Genomic DNA, 27387 nt, shown 5'->3' with positions numbered 1-27387 from the left:
ATAGTTTCCTCTCATGAAAAGGAATATTAATTAATTAGACATCAGAAAATAGCCCCCTAAACTGCTCTTTGTGGTTGTCCTAGCGACCCTACAAAATCACATCACAAGCCATGGTAACAACATCATGAAACATATGGGAGGCTTTCTGTGAAATTTAGGAGTTTTAAAGCAGCTGACTAAAAATAATTGCTTATGGTCTAAATGTTTACTTTAAATGCTGTGTTTGATGTCTGCCAAGATAAAGGGGTAGACTGCATATGAGAAGAAACTTGGTGCTGGACAGAATATGCACGACCTAGATGTGGATTAGAGATGAGGAACTGGTAGAAATAATGTAGTGCTGCTCTTTGAATTGAGAGGTGTTTTTTGAATTGAGCATGCTGATAAACTTTTCATGTTTGCGTTTCACAGCACTGTACCCTTTACCTTATAGAACCAAACTGCACAGTTTTAAAGGTGAATATTGCATAATTGGTACTATGATAATTATAGATAGATATTTATTTGCAGTGTGAATTACTTAATGCTACTTTAGTGAGTAGTTTTCAAGAGAGATTTGAAGTATCTAAAATGAAAAAGTCAACACATCAAGTTAGACTGATTTTACATAGATTTTAGGTCTGATCACCTTCACTCCCAGGTACAGGCAAACAAGATATCTTTGGTGTCTAAAGTAAGATTAGGTTGACATGTAGCATTGACACTATTCTCAATACTGAAATTCTAAAGATCCCTGAATAACACCAGGCAAATAAGCAGAAACTGTAAAAAAAAAGACTAGAGCTATTGGACTTCTTGCTTCTTGCAGTTTTTTTGAAGAGGTCAACAATTGTGCTTAAAAGTAGTCTGGTTGATATGGTTCATTGGATTTCTGCAAGGTTTCTGGAAACATTCCTCTCTATAGAATTTAAAAAAATCTAAGCAGTCATTTCAGGAGAGAGATCCTCATATAGATTAGTCAGTAGTTTAATTGACTAGTCAAACTTTTAAAAAATTAACGAAATGACAGGAACTCTCCTTTCTTACAGTGAGGGAGATCACAGTGCAATTTTTTAGAAGGGGGCTATCCTGGAGCCTGTGCTATTCACAACAGTCATAAATGACCTATGGAAGGAAAATAAGCAGTGAGGTGGGAATATTTGCTGATGCTACAAAGTTATTCACAGCAGTAAGGATGAGAGAACACTGAATAATTACAGAAGGACATTATAAGTGACTAGCTAAAAAAATAGCAAACAAAATTCATTCTACATAAATATAGAATGATGTACATGCAAAAAAAATTTTCTAATTTCACATATGTTAGTAAGGGACTCTGAGATGACTGTTACCACCCAGGATTGAGATCTTGTGGCAATAATAATCTCACGAAAATATCATCTCAGTGCTCAATGGCAGTCAGAAAACATATTAAATACCAATAATTACTGGAAAAAGGAAAGAAATCAGAAAATATTATTATCCTGCTGACCACACCTTCAGGACTACAGCCCAGACAGGTCCTCTTATCTCAAATAGATTATTTTGCAGTTGGAAAGGTTGGACAAGACAGGACAACAAGGCTAGGACCAGAGTAACCAAAAATACTTAATGGCTTCACTTTGAAGAATAACTAAATAGACTTGAATTCTTCAGCTGGGAAAAAAAAGGATTTATAAGAGATGTTAAGAATATATAAAATTTTGAATGGCAAGAAGAAGTTGGACAGGGGTGGTTTGTTGATTGTCTCTTCCAACTCAAGAATAAGGGGCCATCAAAAGCCAGACTAAATACATACAAAAGATTTTTCAGTCAGTGGCCAGCACACCTGTGGAACCTGCTGAAAGATAGTGTGCATGAGGGGCATCCAAGGGAAGAATAGATAAGTACTTGGAAGAGAAATATGTTGAGGGTTACTGAACAGACAAAGCACATCAAGCTCAGGAAATAATTAGAGCTAAACATCTTTGAAGCCTTGGAACTGGTGGGAGGGAACTGCTTTGGGCTCCAGAAGGAGAAAAGATATTGGAGTAACCAAACTCTTGGTCCGAATCAGTGCAGCCATTGTTATGTTCTTATGTTCTGAACCGAACTCCTTTGGTATCTAGCTTCCTGGGTTTAAGTGTCCTGCATTGCTTCTGAGGATGTGCAAAAGTGCACTGGAACAGAAAAGAGCTAAGTACGTTCATGCATTTCACCTGAACAGCTTATGCTACTAGGCTGTCTGAGAGCATATTTGAAGCATTGATTTAGACTTATGATCTCTACAAAATTCAGTAGTGCCAATGCTGTATTTTAAATTAAAGGTGATACCCTTCTTTTGTACAACTTTAGTAATTACAGCACTAAGTTAGAATGTAGGCGAGCAGGTCCACATTTTTTCTTCTTCCTGGTAGATTCACATCTACCAACACAGGAAGATTTGAAGACAGTAAGTGTGATGTGAGATATATTGGACCAACTGTGCACATGAAATTTATCTGGCTATCCTTACTTGCAGTGTTTTGAGAACTCACCATATCTGAGATGTGGAGGAGCAATTTGAATCTCACTGTCGTAGCGAGATTTCCAGGTTTCTAGAAGTTTGACCAGGATTGCTTGACCATAGGTCACTTAAAATACACTGGAGAAAGCCAAAAGAATCATGGCATGGAAAAGTAGGGGATACTGATAGCATATCCTGTGTTTCAGCTTCAAAATTCATGTCCCAAATTAAGTATTATGGGCTGATATAAAATATTCACAGATTTGAAGTTAAAACTCAAACAGGATGCCAGACCACACTAATTAATCCATAAGTTATTCTACTCACATAACCATAAAAACTGATTCTTGGCTCTCTTGGGTATAAAGTCCCTGGATCCTCACTCCATTGTTTAAGAAGTCTTCACCATCTCTCCTTTAGTTACATTTTTTGTGCTGTTCAATTAGCTATTTCTCTCTCCTTTTTTTTTTTTTTTAAATCTTATTAGCTCATAACAAATAAGTACCAAAAATAACGGAGTGGACTGAGTGACTAATGCCTCGCTGTCTGGATTCTCAAGATGAATGTATGCAGACTCTCTATCAAGATATTCTCAGCTAACAGGCTTGAAATATACATGAAGGTTTCAACTTTCAGCCCTTAAACTGCAGATAGATTTCCTTTGAGACCAATAGCAGACAAACTTGCTCATCATCTTAGCACTGGGGTCCTAATTTTGGTCACTAAAGGAAAAATCCTACTTACTCTTATATTATCGTATTGGCTATAAACAGATCATAATTAGCTTAGTTGCAACACTCCATGACTAGAGAAAATAATGACAATAAAATTCTTGACTCAAAAATAAGAAAAGAATTGATAAGTGTGAGTACTCCATTCTAATATATTGTATGCAAAAAAACAGCATTAGGACAGCATTATGAAGTGAAGTCAGATCCTAGAGTGTTATAACCCTCCACCACTGGCTTTTTTTATTATATTCTGGAAAGAAACCCATCCAAATGTGTATTCTAGGCTGAATAGAGATCCATGCGATCGTATCCTGTAGTACAGACTCCTTTATGTAGAGTGATTGTGGATATTAGACAAACTGTGGCTGAGGAACTCAGATCGACAGAGATGGGGCAGGGGAGTAAAAGGGAAGGAATTCTAGGGAGAGAAGAGAGAGTTTGTTCAAAAGAGGTGCATACCTGCCCATGCACGTACAGAGCCCAGAGGCAGCATTTCCCCAGCCTGCTCTCCCCAGACAGGACACAGGGATTAGCCCTGAGTCCTTTCTCTTTTTCTCTGGGACAGTTAGGTTTAGAGTAGGTGGAAAGGTGAGCTGCACCCATCCAGCACGTAAACTGGACAGATGGTTTCATGTGAGGATATATATATATATCTGTGGCCTTGGCCTGGCTACTATTCGGCTGGAGAACAAGACTGGGCAGCTGTTGTTCACTACAGCAGTAGAAAAACTCCCCTGAGCCCTTGCCAATCAGCTGGAGGAGGGCAAGTAAGGCTCCAAAAAACAACTAAGGGCCTGAGGAAGAGGAGGTGGAGGAGGTGGAGGAGGCGGTGGCAACAGAGAGGTGTTTGCGATCGCTCTACCAGCAATCCCTAGATAATTTTCAGGTTGACTAATCTCTTGTATCTTTGTGGTCTTTTCTTACTTATCTATCAAACCATTTTAGTTGCATTAGTTGGTCCTTTTAGAATGAAATGTTGTAACTTATAAAGTGACAGACTCTGCACAGATAATTTTAACTATGTGGTAGGAATCTCTAAAAACAGGATCTCACAATGGAAGAGGAAGCCAACATTAGCTGTTGGCCTACTTGTGAATTTTAAGTTGATCTATAAACTAAATGCTACATTTGAGGAGAAACAAATCAGCTAAACAAGATAATATTATACACTGCATAAAATCTATTTTCTTTAATTCATTCTCTTAAAGAATTAAACAGGAAATTAAAGACCTATCAATTATTCAATTATGCATCATTGCAATGCAATCTTTATTGAAATGTAATGAAGGCAAGAAGAGTCATTTATGTCTAGCTATGAAAGACTAAGAACAGGATTTGGAAAGGACACATCAAGAAACAATTCTTAAAACTGCTTACTACATTAGTAGTTAAATGTAATATGTGTAAATACACATATATTTAGAATGTTTTACATTATAATCCTTAAAAGTGCTTATTAAATTGACAGTTCACATGATGTTGTGCCTAAATACTTATATCATACAAAATCACAGTCTACAACTGTTAAAACAGTTTATGACATTAGCAGTTTTAAGTAAAGTGCATATAATAAATACTTAGTGCAATTGAAAAATATTTATGCTGATGGGGCATCCTACTGTTAAAGGATGAGGCAATTTTTGGCATGAGATACTCATGAGTACAAGCTGGATTGAAATATCCTGTGAAAGCAACTCAAATCTATTGCTCTGCTCTAACCCCAACACCTCAATAGTTCTTTTAGAAAAGGTGCCAAGTTCTTTTTCTAAAGGTATTAAATGTCATTACAATAGCAGACACAGGCATAAGAGTCATATTTCTGGAACTAATTGAGTGTTAAATGCTATTATGAAAATTTTGAGAAAGTATTGATTTGTTAGGTGCCAAGAAATTTCACAAGAAAGATTCTGGAATTTAGAGATGTCAGCCTGGACTAACAAAAATTGCAAATGTTTCTTGACCTTTGCAACAGATCAATTTTTAGTTTACTTTGTTAGAGACATGCATGAAGATAATGTTGCTGAGTAAATGCCATTAAATATGCTTAAGCAATTATCTGTAAATATTTTTGAATTGATTATGTGAGTCTGCACCAATTTGGAAAAGCCATAACATTTTTTAATGTAGCAAGATGATCAGCTAAATTATGAGGGCTATGCTAACAACAGAGCTTGAGTTTACAGAGACTTCTGAAAAGTGTTTTTGTTCTTTATCTTTGGTCTTTAATACCGATCCTTCTGAAGAGAAACAGAACAGTAGCAGATTAGTCTGTTGTTGAGATACATGACAAAATGCTGGCGATCTCTGTCTAGTTGTGGGTTTGGCGGAAACTTTGTGACCACTTAATCACTCTGTGCCTCCGTTTCCCGGCTCTGTACCTCTCCTGCTCCTTAATATGTCTCGTCCTCTGGGGAAAACCCTAATACGTTTTCTGAACTCCTACTCTTGACTAAGAGTTCTGTATGCTCTTATAATGTAACACCTTTTGGATGATCATAGCTTTGTCTGGAACTTGGATTCAAGTCTGTGTCAGTTTTGATTTTAATCTGGATATTTAGGTAACCCATGTAGAAACTTGATAACAACTGGCTGATCTGCATTTTTTTTCTCCATTGCCACACTACAGGTGTTTTCTGTACAAAAACAGAGTGACACTGTTTATCTCTAATTCTTCCACAGGGATAGTATCATCTTTTTGCTCCTGCCTTAAGCTTTACTCTGGGTATTTAGGTGACAATGATGGCATATTTTACTCAGTGAGATCATAAGAATAATTGCAAATTTATTTGGTGTCAGTACCTTGCAGAAAATGAGAGAAGGTGAGCTGTGGTTGATAAGACAGACTGGGTCCTTTTAACAACCTTTTGTGCCAAAGAATAACCATCAAGAACAGGTTATGAAAAATCATAGAAATAGAGCAAAAAAGAGACATACTCCACCAACACCACAAGCAATATATCTGTTGCCTTTTCCATTAATCAAATTCTTCTCAATTCTTCTAATTCTCTAAAGTGCAATATAGTATAAATAGTGATTTATTTCTCATTGGCAATATATTAACTATGGACATATCAATTTAATTTCTGGCTATTATGTAGGGCCTTGTCATGACTCCATAGGAGAAGTTCAATTTTGCATTTAAATCAGATATCGAACATCTTTGATTTCTTTGAGAAATACCAGATATTCTTCACAAAATTACAACATTTATTCTTTGGGCACAGAGTTGGTGACAGAAGTCATTAATTAACTTCTGTTAATTAAATACTGGTCTCCTTAGGAAATTTCACATCTGTGCCCATCCTTTCTTTGTCAGTACTGATAATAAAGTAACAAGGATTCTTTCTACATAGCTGTAGAGTTAAAATGGATTGAAATCTCTTTGAAGAAACTAAAAGTTACAATCTTATTAATGTTTTTTATTGTATTTATGGTAATTGCATAGGCAATGGATATTCTGAACAACAGTTCAGCGAATTGTTAAATGAGGTCACTGTGACACCGGCGGTAACGAAAACAATTACTTGACTCCCCTCTAAAAAAGGAGATGGCCCTGCAGGGAGGCATTCCTTGGGGTGGATTGACTGCAGAGTCTCTCAGCTTAATATGGGAAGAGGGAGCCTGGCAAATTAAGGATCGGGTTCACTTCACTTTTCTCTGATTACGCAGCCCAGCTTGTGCATCAGGCACAGTCTACCCACTCTGTGCTGACCAAATGCACCTGCAAATCTGTCCTTAAAATAAGTTGCAATAATAAACAAGATTTATTTTTAATATGTTGTGTTTTCAAGTAACTAGGGATAGCATGTAATAGCACTCATTTTGAATTTGTTTTTATTTCTTCATGGGAAGGAAAAAAGTGCATAGAGTATGTATCAATAATTTAACGATGTAAAACTTTACAGAAATCTTGCAATTACTTCCATAGTAAGGATTCAAGGCTTCCAAATTAAAGTTAATTTACCCTTACATGAATTTTAATCATTTTAAAATCAGAAGTATGAGAATAAAGCAACAGCACAGTCTTAATTTGGTCCAGCAATGATACCTCCTGAGAAAAATTTATCTATGTAATAAAAAATATGCCATTAAAAACTAGCTAAATCCAGTCTGGGACTTCAAAATTTAAAGTATTTTTCATGACCATATGGTTATTAACTCATGTCACTATAAGGCTGAGATAAGGTTATTGCATGTAGCATCTTAATATATATTTTATCTGGGAGCTATATACATAATTCATATTTATTAAAATAGTTTATTAATATGTCCAAGGTGAGTCATTGACCCTGAAAACCATCATTTTAAACTTTCTAGCTGAAGCTAATAGGACTGCTCATCTGGTGCTCTTAATGTATCAAATGTTACGAAGATCAGGGTTAACACATCAAGTGTGCAAAGGGATTTTCTCTTTCCCTCTCCATCTAACTGTTCCAAACTCTTTATCAATGGAGACCTAATGTGGATAAAAAGGGCAAGACAGCAAGGACAAGGCCTATCAGGTCAAGGTAGAACCTAGTATTGAGAAATACAATCTATTGCTGTATTTAGAATCAGAGAATCAGTAAGGTTGGAAGGGACCTCTGGAGATCATCTAGTCCAACCTGCCTGCTCAAACAAGGTCACCCAGAGCATGGTAGACAGGGTTGCATCCATGTGGGCCTTGAAGATCTCCAGAGAGGGAGACTCCACAACCTCTCTGGGCAACCTGCTCCAGTGCTCCGTCACTCTCACAGTGAAGAAATTCCCCCTCACGTTCAGGTGAAACTTCCTTTGCTTCAGTTTCTGCCCATTGCCTCTTGTCGTGTCACATGGGACAACTGAAAAGAGTTTGTCCCCGTCCCCTTGACACCCTCCCTTCAGGTACTTACACACACTGATGAACTCAGTCTTCTCTTCTCCAGGCTAAAATCAACTACATCGGCTGTGTTAGAAGCTTCAACCCAGACAGAGGCTCTTATAGCAGATGCTGCCCTACAGGTCTCAGGCTGCAAGGAGTGCTTGGAGCCTCTCCAGAAGGCCTGGACTAATGGTCCGCCCTCCTGCAAGAGGTGTGCTGTTGTTGACGATTTGTGATTTGTGTCGTCAAGTCAAAGAGTTGCGGGATGAGGTCAGTTACTTCTATCTATCTATCTATCTACATATCTATCTAGCTATCTATTTATTTACTTTACTTGTAAATATTTTTTGAAAATTGATTATTTTTGTCATGAGGGACTAGAGTTCTCCACAGACAGTCTAACAATATAAGCCACATTGTACAACTGCATATGTAACGATATATTAAAAGAATAGGGTTACATATTCTCTGGTGTAGTTCTGATGCTGAGATGAGGTCCTTTGTCTATAAGCAAAGAAACCCCATGGAGAAAAAGTAAAGCTAGGGAGTCACAGAAAGATATTAACGTAATGAATGTTGCCAACCTATATTAACAAGTATTCAGATGGTACTCTATAAAAAGTAATCAATGCCTTTATTGATAGACTAAAAATTAATCTCCGTGATGACTAAAAGGTAGAGGTTTCAATAACACTTGTTAAATGAGAAAATAAAAAATTCATTTTCTAGATTCAAAATTCAGAGAATTAAGAATTGCTGAGTTCTTTAGCAGAATATTTTTAAACAAAATTGCAATTGTATTAAATCATGCTAAATATTTTGAATGGAAGATTCTCTTATTCTAAGGGCCACTCAGGACTATAAAATTGCTCATATACATCCATGTTTGTAGGATTATTTTAAAGGATAAAAAAGATCTATGTAGTTTAGGAGAATGTTTGCCTTTATGATCAAGGAAAATATGATTATAATACAAAGTCCCTTTCAGGCAACAATACTACAAATATAGACTGCAGAGCAAGTGCTGGGAGGATGGATGTACAATTCTGAGTGTATGCAAATATATAAACATTCATCTTGAAATTTCTGCACTTAATTTTATGCCTGTAATAAAAACACTTCACTCTTATTTTACACTTCACTTTACATGAAGTGTAAAATAAGATTTCTGGAATGGGCCATTACCTCCTTTTAAAGTTCTTAATTTGAATCTTGACACCATTAAAATCATTGGCAAAATTTCAGTGAGTCCAGTGAGCTCAGTGTTTTTGCAGTGTCTGGATGTTTTTTTGGTCAATGTTCTTCAGAGATGTTGTTAAAACCTGTTCTAGCTTCAGTGGAGCTTTGTACTGGTGAAGCAAGTCTATCACATTCATACCCCCGTGGCAGATCTGAGATTGAAATTTTGGGATACCTGTGACCTTTAAAGCAGGAGCTAGAGGACAGAAAGGCTTCCTAACTTAGCACCAGAAACCAGTGTGAGACTCCTGAACTGCTCCTTTGGTGCCTATAACCAATGCAAATTTAATCAAGTGATTTTAAATGCCATTTTAAAAATCTAGTTTCACATCCTAAACAAACCACTTGGTTTTGAAACACTTTCTTTCCAATCTTTTTCTAGATGAAAATGAAAGTAATGATATTTAGTGATTAGATATCTATGATATCTAATTCTACAAATTAACCCTTCACCGTTCTCTGATGTCATACCATCAGAGGTGACTATTGATGCTGATAGCTGACAGCCTTTAGTATAGCTAATAAAATCATCGTCATCACACTACAGCCTCTGGCTAGATTGTGGGAAAGGCTCTTGCAATAAATGATAGAGAATATAGTTTCAGCTGTCCCCTTTTCTGATGTAAACAACAAATCCTTTTACTGCTGAAAGCAGCTCAGAGGAAATAATAAACTTGACGTATCACATATATTAACTATGTCTCCCACATTTAGGCAGGCAATAACTGAAAAGAAGCAGATTAGAGGGAGAATTTTGATCTCTGCTCCTCCCGTATAGACTGGTGCAGCTAACTCAGTGAGATACCAAATTTTATGAGACACTTGCAGCTGTGAAAGTGCTGCCACTGGACCAGTTCACAAAGATGAAACCCTTTTTATTAAAACTCCTTGCCCTTTTCTTTCTAAACTTTGGTGGGCATCCTAGACTTTGGAGTCGATGTTAATTTAATCTTGTCATTATTACGAGGAGAGAATATTTGATTACTCACATTCATAATTAACAACAAAGGTGTCTAAGAGGGCAATATATTTTAATTGATGATTCCTGCACTTCAAAAGCAGTGGAACTGTCTTTGAAAGGAAATGTGGTATCAAACCCTCCAAAAGTTACATGTTGATAAACCCATTAAGAATGGCAAGGAAATTGCCAAAGGCCTGATGCACACAGTGGGGAATGACATGAGTATGCTCAGAGCGCAGGGATCTCCTTCGTCACCAGGTCTGATCCTTGAAACATCCCTGGCCTGACGATGTGGTTGCAGCCATAGGGTTGCTCAACTTCCCATTCTCCTTTTCCTGCATCACCCAGTTTGGCAGCCTCCAGCCTTCTAACAATTAATATTGTTTGGAAGTATGGGAAGCATGGTATGAACAATGAACATTGAAATCTCCTACATCATGTTCACAGATGGCAATGAACAAGGCTCATGAAAGATGAAAAGCCAGAAAAGATAACAGGGAAGGAGATTAGGGAAAAACTAGAATATTCAGAAAAAGAGAAAGGAAGACTTACGGAGTCTACTTTAGAAATTTTTGCTGTCACAGCTACTTGGGCTATGTCCTAGCTATTTTATGAGGCAGTTAGGCCAACAAAGCCCTGGCAGAGTTGTAGATATACCAGCTCTTGACACTTTAGCATATATTGCTCATTGAAATAAGAGATACCAGCAAAAGCATTTCTTTGCAAATATAACTATATCATTAGGAGGACAGTTTTAGTGGCAGAGCTATGGCAGTAAAATTAAATCAGCTAAACTCTTAAATGCAGACAAGCTCTTAGGTGCAGTGAATTCCATCAGGAAAAATAAGTAGACAGGACTTAGGAGAGGGAGGGAAGATTCAAGAGAAACAGGAATGTGTTATAGATGATTACAAACGATCTTTACAGTTTTTCCCTCATCAGGTATCTTTTGGATTTAAAGTGGCATATAGCATTAGCTCTGAAAAACTAAGCCGCCAAGCATGCACTAAAGTGTCTGTCATATGTAAAAAAGAGAAAGTAAACTTGATTTTTGGAAACTATCCTGGAGAAGTAGTTTTTGAGCAAAACAAATAACTGCTTTTGTGCTGTGAATACAGCAAAATATCTAAAAATTGCAGCTGGACTGGCAGCTGGACTTCCCCCTGTGAATTGTCTTTTAAAGAACTAAATATGTAGTATATTTGAGCAGGTAACAGAATTTCTTTTCAAAGAGGAAGAGTCAGTTCTCCATTTGAGATGGATTGGTATGTAACTCATTTTGATATACTGTGACTACTGCACATTGAGGTCTCATATAGGATGCCATCTTCCCTCAGAAACTCTCCCACTCTGTTTTTCCCCATGAGTAAAGATCATCTCTCTTATTACTTTTTTCCTCACCATAATCTTATTATTGGGTAGCTTGAAGGAGAAATATTGACCTGTGCTATAGCATTATGTAGTGAGTGCTCTTCCTCCAAAGCAGCAAACTTTCGTTAGGTGGGAAATTATTGGAATATCTATCTTTTCTGTATGTCTATTCTCTGTAAACCTAGCAGCTGCTGAGCTGAGCTTCTGAGCTTCTTAGCTTCCTCTGCCACTGTTCCCACATAGTTAATCCTCCATTTATTTTTTCATTCAAAATAATTTTACCTGGGCCCTACTCGGCAAAAATCTCACAATTTTGCATGGAGTGCTATAGCAAAGCTATCATACTCACATACTAGAAACAGGGAAAGGAGGCCTAGAAAATTTATTATGTTAGAATGGGAAAGCTGATTGCATGACCATGGAGAACATCAAGCAGCGAAGAGGGAGATGCTTCAATGAGTGTGAGGTGATATGTGAAGAGTTTATTCATTCTTTACACTTCTGCCACTCAGGTCCAGTAGTAATAACACAGACAATATAATGCGTCTATGGTACATTGTTTCACAAGGCTGATATTAGTTATTATAACTCAGCAGTTTTAAGCCTTTCTGCCCCACAGTCTGCTTTTCCACATCGTTCCCTCTATTCATGTGAATACTTCTTTTAGTAATAAGGCAATCAGCACTTGCAGGTTAAAAGCACATTAGCTTTCCCCTCCAAAATGCACTTTTATCTTTCCCAATGCTCTCTCCAGAAAAACTAGTAGACACTATTTGTTATAGTGATTCTGGTTTTCGTACATCTCCAGGAACAACAAATAAGATGAGATCATCAAAATGCTTGCCACCTGAAAAGAAATGCATCTTTGTAAAAGAAATCTCCCCAAAATGCTCTTCATAGAGGCACTCCACACAGAAATTGTTGCATGAAATGAACAAACAGAATTCCCTGTAGGTAAGATAGCTCAGGATAATTGAGATCTGACACATACTGCATATCTCTAAAAATAATTTAATCATAGTCTGATCAAAGTTTCATAAAACAGATAGTGCTTTACATTTGCTCGAGGCTTGTGACAGTTAATTATAATTTTGATTACACCACCATGCTTTAGGCTTCTTTATATGTCTGAAGGATTCCTCCTCTTATTAGAAAGAAGTATACTGTAGTTTACTTTTATTTTCCTCTGATGAATTGCCCCTAGGGGACAGATACCTGGTGTCTACTCATTTGGGTGCATATGTTCAGTAATGACTTTGAATGACAAACACACTGTAAATAAATTTTTTATTTTAACTGTGTTGCATCATTTATAGACTGATTATATGTGCTTAGTCAAAATATATACAAATAAGACAGCTGTGCTCTAGTTTTGTTTTACCAAACCTAGCAAGTGTTTTATTTGCAATAAAGAAACTGAAGGGCCATCAAAGTTGTATATAGCCATCTGCTTCTGAAATTAGCTTCATGTGAGGGATTTAAGCCTTGGTGATGCTATTCTGTGCAGGAAACAGAGAATGCTCTCTTTTTAAAAAGTATGCAGGTGAGTATAGAGTGTGTACAGTATTAACAACGCATAGCTTACGCCCATGCCTCCTCATATCCGCTTGTGAGCTCCGCTTTTTACATGGCACAGATATAAGTTGAGGCTTTTGTATAAAATTAAATTATACCGCTAGTCTTCGACTGCGCTTAGAAAAGTGCTGACTTCCTGGCTGTTGTGATCAGAAGCCTACTGCAGAATATGACATACAGCATATGGGATAATAATGGCGTAAAACATAGTGCCATTAAAGGCTGATAGATGAGGGATCAGGTGTCAGGGAAAGCCAATGGCACCAACTGTGGTATCTGCTATACCAAAATTTTACTGCTGTAGCACCAGCTCCCGCTTGCTAGACCATTAAAGTCCCTTCTAATAAAGCCTTTAAGCAAGTCCAATGAAAGAAAATGGGAGAGGGTTGTAGATTTTATTCCGAACCTTCTGATATTTGGGGCAAGATTCACTACAGAGACTTAGATTCTTAAAGTGACATTTTGGCTGCTAAGCCCAACATTAGGCAGCACTGGCATTCACAAAATCCCCTTTCAGCTGCTGCATTTCCTTTGTGATGCCCATGTGCCTCAACACTGAATTTTCTGCCAGGACACGTATAGAGCTGCCTAAATCTTTAATTACCTGGCTTTTACCCTGTTCTTAGTTTGTGAGCTATTTAAAAATAAGACATTTTCTCATTTTATCTATCCTGGACTGCCTAAGCCAGGAGGTGTGATCAGAGTTTACTGTACGTGTGCTTGTGATTTCAAGCCTTGGGAAGGAATGACTAAGAGACAGAAAGAGAGCTGAAAAATGTAGGGAAGGAAAGGGGTGAACTGAGCGAGGACAGATATGCCTCTCTCCAAAGACCATGGTTAGATTATTTGTGTGCACCACAGGACAGGCAGGCTAAAACCCCTTCTTTGAAACAAAGGCTTCAGTTTCGGCATGCCACCCCTGAGAACACCCTCGCAGGAGACAGATGGGTATCCTGGGAGAGAGCTGTAGTTCATTTTTTTTTTAATTGAAGTTGGTTTCTATTGTATAAAGTACATACATTTCACTGGGTGACGAGAGGCTATCGCAACTCATTAGCTAGGGAAAGGAGCTAATGCCACAATGCAAACCAATTAGTTGTTAGCCAGGACATTGAACTGGGTGTCCTAAATTCAAGACCTTCCCCGATGACTGCTTACACAAACAGGAGCAGCTTGAACAGAAGAGAACAGCGCTGTACCTCAGCTACCTAGGGATGATATATTTAGAAAAGGTCTGACCTTGGGATGAGAAGAGAAGCTATTGGATCCTGACTCTCTCACTGATGAGAAAAATGATGCCTTAGATTGTGCAGCGCATTTCTTTGTCAATGGCTGGGTTATGTGGCAGATTCTAGGAAACTCTGGGATTTTGTAAAATCCAGGGTGCTAGTTTTATGCATTATTGTCTAGAGAGTACATCAGATATTTTTTGCTGGAAGCCATTTACTTTTCAAAAATATGTCCTTCTGTGAAATTTTCAAAACTTCTGTAGTTCTTCTAGAAATACATAAGATTTAACCAATATTAAGTATGTAGGGTCCTAGGATAGCATCACACCAGCACAGAAAAATTCTGGTGTTTATTGCCACATCTTCTATAGAACACATGTATAATAAACCAGAGTTGGAATTATCTCCTAAATAATCTGGGAAATGGGGAAACAGTCCTAAAATCTGCTCCTGTTTACTTTTAGCAGTCACAAAAGGCAACAGTTTCCAGGAAGAAGACAGGGAAGAGTGTGGCAGGAGGCTGTCAGGAATCTTTAACAGATGGAAATGATGAGGAAGTTGCTTGGGATATGCATTATACAACGTATTGTTTGACAGTTTCCAGGAGAGATAAAAGGTGGCTGTTAGACATCAATGTTACAGACTGTAAGAAAATAATTTAGGTAGCCCTAAACAAAGTGTGGTAGTTAAGAAAGTTTTTTTGTTTGAAAACTGGGGTAGATCTTCCATACATTATCCATGACAAATCAGTAATGGAGCAGTGAAAATGTGAATGTTAATTGTTCAAATTAAAAGTAGCATCATATGTAGTTCTAATATGAACTGTTAGGCTGCTTTCACAGCCAGTACAACCAGTGTTGTACGATAGGCACTGATCCCACTCACGTCACAGAACAGCCTTCTGGGCAATGCCAGTTAGCACATTTTAGGAAATAAAAGCTTTGTTTAAATTATTAAAGTTATTCCCAAACTATGATGTAAATCATGTGATTTCTCTGTAAATGTGGGTTTGTGGGAAAGAGATCACAACTGCTAATTGTGGGCCTAACATCAACCACTGCGTCACTGGCCTGAGTGACTTGTCGTTTTGTCAGTATTGATGTTGCTTCTTGAAGATCTCAGTGGAAATTTACTCAGTCATCTTATAATATGGCTATTATTAGATCTCAGTGCATTACAAATAACTGGTCTTTGGTTACCTTTCAATTCTCCAGAAGGTCTACAGGCCCAGATAAACTAGTCAGAGTGTCAAACTCCTCTTGCATTTTCTGCATTCTCATCAAGTGACTGGGACAGCAATTTCCCTTTTCTCTCTTATAATCACCTTATATTTGTACTATACAATATATACCTTATATATATCAGGAGCAATAGTAATTGAAGGATCCTCTGGTATTTTTACATTATCATTCTTTACAGCTTTGTCTGGGCTACAATGACATATTTCTTTCTTATACTCAACACTTCTTGTGGAGTAGCCAGAACACATTATAGCCAGTTTTGTCATGCACTAATTTATACTCACTTCCGGCTGATTCAGGAGATCCAATTATAATCAGACTAATTGCCCCAGGGGTCTGGCAACATATCCTGCACGCTGGACTTGCATCTTCCCATCTATCTTTGCCTTAAAACATTATGGGAGAATAGTCTGTTTCTGTGCAGCCATAAAAACTGTCAGCTTCTCTCCTCAATCCTCCTTTGACAGCCCACTTGTGATTAGCCACCATCTCGTTGTGATTTTTTCTAAAAATCCATGTAGTTCTTTCTCCATCAGTTTACATCCATGTATATTTTCTTATTATTTGTCTACAGACGACTTGTTCTGACTAGGAGTCTTTTCCTCATTTAGTTTCAGAACTGGATCCAAGGTCTTCTGTCTCACACACTTTGCTATACAATTACATACTTTTGTTCTACATCATCCTCGATTGCTATCCGACCCCTTCCTTATTTCTGTTCCTAGCTTGCTGTCTGAATATCTTACAGCAAATAGAACTGGATGGGATAGTGGGCTCCTGGGATCAAACATACATTTATTGTCTTAAATGTGTTTTGCTAGTTCAACTTTGCTTCCAGAGACTCTATAACTCCTAAAGCACTCTCCCTCAAATCTTTCCCTGCTTCATCATGAACTTTTTACTTTGCAAGCACTCTTAAATGCTTTCAGTGTCCAAATGTACCTTCTGTTACTTCCTTTTCTGTTTCTGCTGCTATAACATTTGCACAGCTCCTTTGAGTACCTTAAGATATGTGCACGGTTCAACCTGAAGGTTATTCTTTTGTCTTTCAAAACTGGATAAAAACTTAACCTGTGAATAAATTTAAATTTCACTCTGGCATCATAATTTCAGGCTGTCTACATAAAAGGTGTGAGGTAAGCTTCCCATTAATAGTCATTAGGTAGCCTTCCTTTGAATGTCTCAGCACTGTACACAGCTGAAAAAGAGATAACAACAAAGAACCAGAATGGCAAGGAATCAGGTTGGGAGATTCTATACTTTTATCTTCCTTTATGTGACATTTTACCATTACACTCAAAGTACCCTTGCTATTTCAAATAAAATCCACAACCACTCAAAAGATCTTCATCATTTCAGGCATTTTTAAAATTCAATCATATGACGCTCTAATATGTAGTTTTATATAATCTATCCAACATACACAAAAGATTTTTTTCACTTTCTTCAATATAGCTTTGTCACTATGAAATAATTCTCCTTTGTTTCTCACTCTCTGACAACATTTAACCCCTTTTCTCGTCTTGAAAAACACCATTATTTTCACAACTGAGATGACTTTTCATTGATGATTCTCATAAACATCTTCCAGATGATACACAGATAATTTATATTTAATCTTTCAGTTTCCAGTGTGTCCTTTCCTATGGTCTAATGAGCATTCCTTCTCTCCTGTTCACTCTGCTGAAGGATTGCAGGAGCTCTTCTTAAAGGAGCACTTGAGCACTTTCAAAAAATTAGTCACTATATTCTCCGCAGCCTTCTGAATCAAATGCCTGAAAAATAGCCAAAGATCACTTCCAAATATTACTGATTCTCGATATTTAGTTTTGCTTCTCAAGTTTTGTCATGTTATAATATGAAGTTCTATTTTTTTTCTTGCTCAGACATAATTACTGACCTGCTGCCTTTCCCTTTCTTTTCCATCTTATATTTCAGCCATTGGATCTTCCCACTGATGACTCTTTGATGACTGGTTTATTTATTTCTCCTAGCATTCTTCATTACTCTTTTACAGTCAGGTCTGCACCCTAGGAAAAGTCTTACTAATTTATTATTTTTAACAGTCATCCTTTCAGGAAATTTATTAACATTTTTTTTTGATCTGTCTAAATTCTTTGGAGAACAGAGATTGTCCTTCCATTATTTTGTTCAGCATAGCAAGTTCTTCTTTATCAGATTCAGATCTACCATCTTATTTCTTTTACTCTTCCCTCTTATTATTTTGATTCCCAGGGATGACCACTTGCATTTGCAAAAATATTGCTTTGGTAATGTTGCCAGCAGCAACACACATTCTCTTGATGTTTCTATAGTTACTCGATGATGAGATAGTCCCACTTCAGCAACATGATAAAACCTGCCAGGCTAGATATTCAAAGCAACATCTTTATGAACTAGCCATTTTTATTTTATTCTACTTCAGCGTATTGAGAGTGGTGGCTCAGGTGTGCAGGATTCTAACTCCTAGACCAAGATCCTTTGGCAGTTTTGTTGTACTCTTAATCTAAAAACTACAGATTTTAGAAGTGTATCACAAATTGCATTGGTCTAAGAAAAGTAACCACAAAGAACTAAATATATCTGACTTCAAGAGCTAAAAGTATAGTTATATTCACTGCAAAACACAAAGTTATGCTATCCAATTTTTAATTTATCAGATTTTTTCTTAAAAAATAATCTACAAAAAGTTGAAATTTATATACACTAGATTCACTGTTATAGAGCCATTTTTTTCATGTTCTTCTAAGCAACACCAATTAATATTTAGTCTTTAATCCGTTTGTTCTTCTACTTCATATTTTTTTAACGATTTCTAAAATCTTTCCTCTATGCTTACTGTATTCTATGAGGCAGATTTAGTAGTTAATGATGTCTGACACTTTTAAGGATCGGGTTCATTATAAAATAATAAAGGTGGAATGACATGGCAGAGGACTGGGTGCATCTGTCGAGAGAGCTGAAACAAGAATTCAGCTAGACGTTCTCACAAACTAAAGCAGGCTGTACTGGCAAAAGGGCTTCGGCAGTCGTTATTCTCCTGAAGCTCTGTGGAAAGCCATTATTTTTTAACATCTTCAAGGCTGAAGCCGGAGACAGCCAGTGTGGGAGGAGTGTGTATGCTGTAGGTGAGCACTGTGCGCAGCAACTGAGAACCGGCGCTGACCCAGTTGGGAACATGGTTGCAGAATCAGATTTCCCGGGACTGGATTTCAAAACCCTGAATGTATGGTTACACCTAACCAACTTGAGCAAAGAGACTGAGCATTTATTTAACAAAGGACCAAGGGCTCTCAGCTGGACATGTCCACTAATGAGAAGCTTTTCTGTCTGAGAAGGATACTTTGTTTTCACAAGGCGGCCGAAGCAGTACAACCTGGTTTCAGCGTCATTTACAAAATTGTAGGAGTACAAGACGAACCCAGGTGATTGAGTCATCCAGCACAGAGCATGGATTATTATTTTAGTCCACTGTGAAAAGCCAGAAAACAAAGGCATATCTAAGCTAATAGCTGTGCACCGATATTACCCTGCCCTGCGAAAAACTGGCTGCACGATCTGTGTTTCACCGTACTCCTGTACGATGAGCTGTGATATGACTTTTTCTCAGTGAAAAGGAAAAGCCCATGTGTGTTCAAGACAGCCAGGAAGAAATTTGTGAAGACAGAGAGCTATCAGCTACTGAGTCTTTTAGCCTGCAGCTCACTGTAAAGCAAAGCTACCAGTCTAAATGAAAGTGAAAACTGGGCTTGACTTTTATGTCTATTTGTGCCTTGTATATGTCATTGGGGAGAAAGAGTTTTATTTATGACTCAAGGATGGTTAGGGTCTTAGCTAATGCTAAGATCCTTGGCAAACCTGGCGATATAGTCAACCTGGTAGATAACATCAGGGAATAATATAGTCTCTAAAGAACACCGAGTTTCCAAAGATTATTTCAATTTATACTTTAAATACACCTTTTTATACACTACGTGCATGTATTTGTATCACATACTCTGTGTTTTGAAGGGAGCTAGGGGAGTGTTAGTAAGACATGCTGGCACAGTCATTGTAAGGCTGAATTCTGTATTAAAGGTTTTATCGATATATTTCCCTTTCTCTCTTACCTCAAAAAGTCAAAGCCCAATGTTTTTTCCAGAGCAAAAGCATTTTCTGGGAATGCTGATTGTGGCAATGGTCTGGTAGGGTTTCTGAGACACAGAGCTCTTTGGTCACTTCTGAACAGGTAGAGAAAGCATTTATATGTGAGACGTTGGGAATAGAAAAGATGAAAGGCACAACAACACTTAGAGTGTGAGAAAGTAAGAAGGAGACATACAGTACTTTAAATCAAGAGATTTTTCACTCAGAAAATATATTTTTCAACAATATATGAAACCCTCCTAAAAGTTTAGGCAATATTCCAGAAGGACACAAAACTGAATTTCGAAAGTTTTTGCAACAATGAAATCATCCGTCTTTGGCCTATTCTACCAAAATGTTTTCTAAAGTGTCCTGAAAAGCTGAAAAGTCACGTAATGGTTGTTGGAGCTCTGCTGGTAGATCCAGTGAAGCAGTTGGTTAACATCCATGGGGACGGGGCTCGGTGCCTTTACAGTTTCATACTGTTTGGTTGTCAAAAACACAAATATTGCTTGGATGTCTATATGCTGAGATGTTATCAGATATGTCGATTTTAAAAACTGTGTCACAGTCTTCTTGTGTTTCTTCTTACATGGGTATCTCTGTTGTTATCTTAGGAAAAAGGGATTAGACATCTTGTAAAAACAGGAATCTTTACAGTCACAGCTGCCTTTTATTCCTTATGCAACCTTGTAAGTATCAAAATTTTCAGGTCGTTTTTCCTCTTTCATTCTCTTATTTTTGAAGAAGAACAACTACTCACAATCCACATTCAGGAGAGTTTCCAAGTCATAACCTGGAGATTCCACCTTAGTTAAACAGTAATGAATTTTTATTTGAATTATAGTACTGTTGGTGGGTAAGTCTCTAAATGAGCCTTAGCATCAGGTAGTAGTTAATTAAGTGAATTGATCGTCCCTCAAAAGAAACTGCATTATCTTAATACAAAATTATGTTAAAGGGGAAGGCAAATTTAGACAATTTGAACAAATTGTAATTATCTACTACTACATACCTCAGGGTATAAGGAAATGATTATTTTTAATGACTTTTCTCCTTTTCAATGATTATTTAGATATTATTTAGTCATTGTTCCTCATAGCATACTGCAAATTATGTTCTTCCACAATGATGACATTATAATTAAGAAAAGAAGTCACATTCATATTATCCTTTGTATATTTTGACAAAGCACAATTAAAAAACTTTCTGCGGGGAACAATAAAACAAATGAAAGAAAATGTCCCACCAAATATTTCCCTTTTGGTATCCCCTGTTAATATTTTTATGAGCCTCTTAAGCTTATCTAAGAGATTTTTAATGCAGCAGGGTATGTTATTAGGCTTGTATTTTTTTGCACAATATCATACATTTCAGTCTTTATCACAGTGGGAACAATAAAATAACAGACCGCAATGCATTAGCATCATAAAGAAAATGTAATAAATGGCTTTATAACTGTAGTAAAAGTTGCATGAGCACCAGCAGCTGTAACAGAGATGTTGCTACAGCAGCATTTTATGACCTAATAGCACTCAGTGGGCTGATAATATTATGTGTGTGTGTGTGTAATGCCAGCAGTTTCCAAGGCCTAGATTTCAATTCAGATAAATAATTGAAAGCACTTTTAGACTTTTCCATAAAATGTTTAATAAGAGATCAAATTCTCCCTCCCTGTAGTGGAAAATTAAATAGTTTTTACAGAGATGTTTTATGATGAAACTCTAAACATTATCTGTAGGAAGAAGGGGTATTGGTTTTATTTTTTTTTTTTAACATGGTTGTTAGAAATAAAATATGTTTGAAGCAGCTTTTGTTTTCTTTGTTTCAGAATGTTTGTAGTGGAGAATGATACTTGGTTTTGCCCTGGGTTTCCATTTCCTTATACGTGGAAGCAAGGACTATAATAATAAGATTTACTGACTTTGAATATGATAGTAATCATGACACAATGTGTCTGCTTTTCTGGAATGAGAAAAGGACGGGAGGGCTGCAGAGTCAGTCTTTGGAAAGTGAAGGGATTGATAATCATATAGCATAAATGTGCAATTCACCTAGGGTTCTCTGTAGCTTTTTTTCAAAAAGTGGTAACTATTTTCCTATCTCCTCCAAAGAGATGAAACATAAAATGACTGCTAGGTGAGTGGATGAAAATATTATACAACGTACAGTCTCTGAGATTGTGTTCGCGTATAAAGTGTACTCAATAAATATTATTCCATGCTTTTTAAAATAAAATATTTGAACTACTTCTCTTCCTCTTTTTCACAGAGGCATTCTTTATTATAAAAAAGGTGAATGAAAGAGAGGAATATGTTTTATGTTAGCTAGTTTAATGTGGAAAACAAAGACATTTAATAATCTGCACCTTCTGTCCTAATCAGTTCTGAATACAGAGTAATTAGTACAAAATTAGCTGTTATTTGTCAAAGCGCTCTTTGTCTGTCTGTCTTGTTTTCAGTATGCCTTAAGAAAACCTCTCAAACTGGACAGAATGAAAGGGTGGATGTTCTGAGATTCCATTTATTTCTCACTTGGAAACTCTCTTCTTCCTTTTGCTTTAGTCAAAGGAAAAACCTAGGGTGGGGGAAAATGAAATTTTCAACTATTATTTTTTTGCCTTACCCTCTATCCTCATAGAAGAAGAAGAAGCAGAAAAAGAAAAAAGTCTTGTAGCATATAATAATGGAATTTCTAAGCATAAAATTATCAGGGTCATTTTAAAATAATTTTATGTTTGGATGCTGGAAAGGATGAAAAAGCCTGGGGAAAGGATAATGCCTTGTGAAGCAGGGATTACAGAGAAAGAAGAACAAGAGGACATTCAGAAGTAAAAGAGTAAGGAACTGAAGTATACATGTTGAATTCTTTTGGAATTATTACTTTAATGTTCTTCTGATTTTTTATATTACAAATGTTATAATGGATCACCTAGATCCTCTTAAAGGACTTCTTTATTATTTTAAATCTAAATGAATAAATATAGTAATAAAAAGAGATGGAAAATCCCTCTTTTTAAATTCATATATATGTAATGAAAAATCCACAGAATTATTTTTGCATGGGTCTAATATGTTTGGTGGGACAAGGTAATTCCTTCATGCTAATCCAATATAAGCAAGTAGGCTTTGATCTCAACATTTAAGTCAATTGAAAGGTTTTTACTGAGACATTCAAACTTCAAACTGAGACAAAACTTTAATCGGATATCTGCCTTTAGTATTGTGTCTTTGAAAAACTGTGGACCTACTTTGGTGAGAAAAAAAATGGGTCCTATGGCTGCTTTGTTATATGTGTAATAGCAACAACATTAAATGCACAATTAAGCTGTCATTTAGTTTCAGTTATTCTTAATAGAGACACATCTTCTATTGCTGACAGGATATGTGAACAATACTTGGTGAGGCGAAAGAATAGGATCACTTTGATACTTTTGTTCCTGTTGCAAAGAATTTATTTCAGCTACATCTCTACAACAGTATAAACTGCAATGGCTTTGTGTATCGCCGTATTGGTTAAAGAGTCAGAGGAAAGAAATCTCTTTGTTTCACTGGGCTTCTATAAGAAGTTTAGCTATTTCCAAAATCTTTGTTCTTTATGTAATCCAAAAACTGAAATGAATGATCAGGTTGCTCTGACCCTATCACCCTCTCCTGGTGCAGGTGACTTCTTCTCACTCATTGCTTTTTTATCGTATTAATACTACTTCATAGGTGAACGTAATATCAATATTCAGTTTTGCTATCAAGAAGCGAGACTAGTTTTTTATTGTTCTGTAGAAAGGAATGTAGACTGCATCAGTAAAGTGGATAAGCTAAACTGATGTACTCTGCAAGCCAAGTTTATAATTGAACACTGTTTCATGTGAATTTTTACAGTGTGTACAATAGGCCCAGATGGAAGAGGCAAATGGCCGTTTGATTTCTAAGACAGGAAGGAATCATTTGATTCATATCTGTGCTATTGTATTGTAAGATACTCAGTGTAGGAGAAGATAACACAAACCTATAATTTCTGTTGAGCAAGCCGTAAGAACTGAGAACTAATTGTTCATATTTCTTCAACTAATTAAATTGGGTGAACATAGCTTTCACAACTGAAAGCAGATATTTAGTTTAAATTTTAGAACATTTTAATTATAATGGTTGAAAGGATTTACGGAAGAAGTGGTAAGAGGTATGTTTTCCAGATTAGGGCTCTCAAGTTTTTTAATAAACACTGTATTGTCATCAAAAACTTTTTGTTTAACAGTTAAATATGTAAATAACACCAATTAGGTTAATTTACTTCTCATTAAAGAAATATTCTTATGTTTTCTCAGGGAGCTAGAAGATCTTCTAAAGACACATGCTGTGAGACTGGACAATATATAATTGGAAAAGAAAAAAAGAAAGAAAGAGAATTTTCCTTTAGCCACATCTCTTTTGCACTTCCTGGCTGTTGTTCAGTCTGGCTTTGAGTATAATGTATGAATGCAATGCTGTTGGGATATTTGCTTTTCTCATAGATAGCTGTCAATGCTCAGTTCTTTGGGGCCATGCACAGCTTTTCATATTGCTGACCATTGCTAGCCACTTCGGTAATTTCCTGGTAAGCATTGTCTTAATGAAGCAGAAATGAACGGTCTTCTGCAACTTTGAGCTTCCTTTGTACGCTAACAGACGATAGGCTTGGACAAATTGTCCTTGTGTCCCTGGAGAACTCCTATTCCATCAGTACAAAACTGATGCTTGACTTTTTGCTTATTTTCTTCCTGAAATTTGGTTCCTTGCTTCCTTTTTCTGAACCTAACTGTAAATCCAAATATGGTTGCAGCAACTCACACCTTGTCCAACTGGTCACAGAGGTGGCTTTGCATTCTCTGAAGAGTTGCTTTTAAAGCTGATTTGCTGCTTAAGAAAGAATAAGCTAATCCTGTAAAATGCACGAAAGGCTTGCAGGAAGTATTTTGTCTCCCAAATGAAGTGTTTCGTGTTCTGTATCTCTCCCACACAGCTAAGACCCAGCCATAACCTACAGATACAAATGAACCTTTAGCTATCAGCATGATATGAAGTAACACATTAACTTAGTGCTCCAGCATCTGCTCTAACTTCTAATTTTCCTTCCAGGTGTTGATTTTGATTTAGAAAGACCCCTATCATTAGTATCTTGGTTTCCTTAGGAACCATCTCAGATTCATTCTCTGTTTATGTTTTATAACAGGTGAAATCAGCTGAGGTGTTTTGCTAGTAGGGCCTGGATGAGGTCTCTGAAGGTACTTGGGGCAGAGTAGTCTTGATAGGAAGTCCTTAAGTCTAGTAAATTATTTTGTTTGTTCTTCTGAGAAGACTTATCTTGATGACCTTTGGACAAGATTTTCTGTAAAACTCTCCTCTATATTTGTGTTTTGTCTAATGAGGCTGATGGTAAAACAGGTGAAGTTCAATTTACGTGCCAAAGACCAGCACAGTATGTATATTTAGATCAGTGCATTTACATTAGATTTAGTAGTGGTTTTAGTAGTCAGAGTATTATAGGCTATATGATGTGTTTTTATACTATAGGTTATGTATGTTTTCATTTATTTTTTTTTTTATGTTGTTGATTCTTTTCATACAAAGCAAGGGTATGTGATATTTTTCTGCTGATATTTTCATACTTAAAAATGCTTATGCATGTTATTATGTTGGCTCCACAGTAACTACTACAACTGAAAACACAAAACAGTTTCTCACCTATAAAACTGAAGTTTTGAATGATTTTATATGTTCTTTTGTATGTGTGTATACCGTATATTTCCATTAAATAAAAGCTGCATTCTAATACACACATAAAGTACAGAGTTAAGCTTATATATTAAAAATTTGTTTTATCATTTCCTAATTCTTTTACTGCCTTCTGTGCAATCTTAACTCTCTATATATACCTTTCTGGCAAATGACACATAAACTGATTTCTTTTTGATTGAAAAGCCTACTCCAATAGAATATTTGAGCATACTTGATCATAGGGACCAAAGTTAAAATTAAAATGCATGCCTGCACACTTTATGTGCATAGTTTTGCACATCAGAATTATTTATTAAGTATTTCTCCCCTAAAGTTGTATTTTCTGCTTGATTCCCAGATGCCATTGTATATGTTTTGTACTGTCCTGAGAAGACGGTTCCAACACAGCCAGATAGGTGTATTTTCACTCTCATTACTCACTGTCATTATTTCACCAGAGACATGGCCGGAGAGTCCTTGCACCATATGTCCTTGTGCTCACTACATCTAAAATGTCTTTACAGTTTAGCTAGCAGTCTGAACAGAACACACAGTTATAGCTGTTGCAATTTCTTTCTCTATTCTGTGCCCAAATTCACTACCAAGTACGAAGCAGTTCAGAGAATCTGCTTTCACCATGCATATTGCATATATGAATTTAATACACGGTATTATGTATTAATGAGGAGTCAGAATAGTTTTTGTTAAGGGAAGCTGTGCCTAGCAATTTATAACTGAGGTCTGTTTTCATGCTGTAGGGGAAATAAGTATCTGAGTAGAGCAGATCCACTCGATACAGTGTGCCTGAATTTCTGAAAGGTATTTCACAAGGTCACTCACCAAAAGGTCTTAAAGACACTAAGCTGGGTTGGCAAGAAGGGTTAATATTGAATAACTTGTTAAAGGGTAACAAAAGGCAGAAAACATTCTCTCAGCAGAGAAAGACTGCCACTGGAGACGGACAGGGAACAGTGTCAGGGCTTGTGATGTTGGGCACATTCGTAAATGATCTGGAAAAAAGGGAAGAAGTGACCAACTGTGCGGATGCTAATAAAGTGAGAAAAAAGTCTGTGTGGAATTGTTGATGTATTTCATGATGCTGAGGGACTAGGCAATAAAATGGCATGTAACTCTGTGTCCACAAACATACATAAAATTCGAGGGTAAAAATCTGTGCAAGGATGGGCTCTGCATTCGGAAGCTACCTTCGGTATTTATTTCTGATTGCTCTATGGAAAGATCAGTTCAGTGCTCAGTAACAGTTAACTAAGAAAAAGTTAGCAGATAGTAGGAGAACAAAAAATATCATGATACTTATAATACTATATATGATCTATGATTACTGTAGATCTGGGATTTGTAAGTGTTCTTAATCATAGTGCTCATTGATGGTGGTCCTTGCACCACCAAAAATGATCTGGTCTAACTAGAAAAGATACAGAGGGAGGTGGTGAAGGTGATGGAAAAGCTTTATAGAGGAATTTTCAGAGATCTTTAGTCTGGAAAAGAAATGACTAAAAGGAGGTATGACCGAGGTCTATAAAATCATGAGCAATATTAGATACAGTTGTTTGGGTACCTTTTATTATGAGAAAGAAGGGTACCCCGTGAAACAATCAGATGGTAGAATAAAAACAAATGAAAAGAAGTATTCCACTCAGTACACAGCCAAACTGCAGTGCCAGCTTATTGTAAAGTGTTGCAAATCTTTGTCTCAGGACAGTGCAGATACTAAAAATATACATGTGTTCAAAAAACCAACAAGACAATGTCATGGAAGGAAAATCATTTGGGACTCTCAAACAGAAGAGCATCATCTCTGGCTCAGGAAACACAGACTACTGGAAGCTGGGAGGGAAAA

Source organism: Rhea pennata, chromosome 4 (assembly GCF_028389875.1).
Source record: "Rhea pennata isolate bPtePen1 chromosome 4, bPtePen1.pri, whole genome shotgun sequence".
In the NCBI taxonomy this organism is placed as follows: domain Eukaryota; kingdom Metazoa; phylum Chordata; class Aves; order Rheiformes; family Rheidae; genus Rhea; species Rhea pennata.
The sequence above is the reverse complement of the archived record's forward strand: the minus strand, read 5'-3'. Positions refer to the sequence as shown.